Genomic DNA, 2,222 nt, shown 5'->3' with positions numbered 1-2,222 from the left:
ACAGTGTAGAAAACACGTTTCGTCTTTGTCACGGACTTTTTCGAAAGTAAATAAAAACACTCCGGTCCAGCCTCGTCGTTCTAACGATAAACACGCGCTTTTCAACTATGCATTACGCTCGAAATACGAAAACTGAGAAACAATGATGCCGGCGTACCTTTAGATTATACGGTTTGTGACATTGGCGCGCGATTCCAAACTCTGGAAATATTTACATTACAATTCGGGATCGTTCATCGTCGCGTCGATTAACGCGCTAAATTTCCGTTTGGTTGAAGGCAAACAGAAATTTGATCTTAATCGGTCATCAAAATAATAAACAGAAACGCAAAATAATGGAGATAGAAGTTCTCGCAATCAGGGTTATTCGCGCTATCGTTTATTGGCCAGGTACGCCGGCGTCGCTAATCACGTTCAGCTATTTTCCCACTCGTAACCGAAAGATTTTCTGCCCGGTAATCGAGTAATATCGAAGGCGTTCTCGAAAGAAAAAACCCATAGATTTGGCGAATCGAGCTGACGTAACGGGCAAACACGAAATTAATTTCAGATCGCCGCACCGCAATCCAAACGATTGCGAGCAAGTTCGATCACCTTGCGTTGCGATCGCGCAATTAAATTACGAGAGTAAGAGGCCATCGAGCAAGAGCTCGGAGAACCGCAGTGCCGCATACGCGGTGCAACATTCTGGAATTTCGGGAAGTCCTATTAAACGCGAAAATACTTTTAACGCGCACCATGTACATGCTACGTACGCGTCAGAGAATACTGTACGTACTCGAGGTTGTATTTCCCGACGGATGCATCCACGGTAACAAGAATCGCGACGTACATACATTATGGAAACAAACACGTCCGGGAGCAGCTCGAAATGAAATATTCGCCGACTTGTTCGTAGCCCCCTGAACCTGTTCGCTGTTGTTACGTTCCCCAATGATTTCACGCTTTACGTTTATAAGATACTTTCGAATATCGCGGATGAAACATCGAGCTAAACGATCGGTATCAAAATCGTCGTACGAGCTTTCCGTCAATGCTCCAATGAAACTTCACTTTCGTCAAGAAAAATTCTGTAAGAAAGGGCTTCTGGGAATATAAAGTACGAAGAAACGAAACAATTTACGAGATGTCGCGTACTGTAGCTTATTAATCGTATAAAATACGCAAAATATGGAGAAGGGCAAATCGGTCGTCGAACAAACGGATCGCGAAAACGCGTGTCCCGTGTGTTTCATCGATTCGAAAAGTAACCGATTGTCGAAAAAATAGAGATATTTACAAGAATGATGCGTAGCAGGTCGCATAGTAATCCCGATAAATGTACAGTTTCCTCCGTTGATGCACTCACGCTGGCAGCAACAACATCGTGCACAACCGAACAAAACGTAATTTTCCGTCGACAACGTAACACCCGATTCGCTCTGTGTTCAAGACGAACGTGCACTGACGAACAATCGGTGTCTACGACGCGGCGTCGGCCGTTTCGACGTCTCGCGTCGGCGCTCTAACGCCACTTCTTTCCTTGCGAACCACTTCTTCACCTGCTACTGTTCTATCGAAACGATCTCGTTTCGTTTCTTCTACAGCAGCTGTCATGACACCTACGCACTTTTTTTCATGTTATTTTTATTTTCATGTAAATTTCTGATTTCGCGTTAACGATAACCAATTCGACATTTGTTACTTACCACAAACCTCAAACGTATCGGCAGGTCGGTATTGCCCCGAAAAGCTCATTGTTTGTAGCGGACAAAATTACCAGCTTCTTTTGATGGATAACAAGCTTGTATAAGAAGAAAAAATATATGATCCGCCGTCGACCAGTAACCAGCGTGATAAGCCAGTTGCCAACTTTCTTATACCTAGTTACAGGTATTAACTGTAACAAATGCATCCGACATCTGTCTCTGTAACAGTGCTCTTTTCTTTCTATCTCGCTCTCTTGAGACTGATTTTTCTTTCGCACGTCTTACAAACCCAATCTTTATTCCTAATGTCTATTGGGTACCAACTCCTGCCGCTCGTATCTTTACGAACTACGAATCTTCGTTGTGTTTAGAATAACATATGCATATTTTACTGTAATCTAGTCAGTTACTGTAATATAAGAAATATCATGATTTACATGCAAAACAGACGATTTTAACTCGGTACGTAATGGCGACTACGACAAGAATATTGCGTACGGTTCTAACAGAAATGATTCCTTCGATCTTATTCAT

At 42.8% G+C, this 2,222-nt stretch overlaps 1 protein-coding gene across 1 annotated transcript in view; it reads right to left on the bottom strand.

Annotated features, from left to right (window-relative positions):
* Positions 1-1,461, bottom strand: part of LOC100742105 (cysteine-rich motor neuron 1 protein-like) — a 159,018-nt gene extending 157,557 nt beyond the window's left edge. Inside the window, exon 1 of the mRNA XM_003492017.4 lies at positions 1,280-1,461. The gene's annotated coding sequence lies outside the window, so the exon portion shown is untranslated. The remainder of the gene's footprint in view (positions 1-1,279) is intronic.
* Between the last annotated feature and the right edge of the window lie 761 nt (positions 1,462-2,222).

The sequence above is a fragment of the Bombus impatiens genome, unplaced genomic scaffold (assembly GCF_000188095.3).
Source record: "Bombus impatiens unplaced genomic scaffold, BIMP_2.2 scf_0647, whole genome shotgun sequence".
Lineage (NCBI taxonomy): Eukaryota > Metazoa > Arthropoda > Insecta > Hymenoptera > Apidae > Bombus > Bombus impatiens.
The sequence above is the reverse complement of the archived record's forward strand: the minus strand, read 5'-3'. Positions and strand labels throughout refer to the sequence as shown.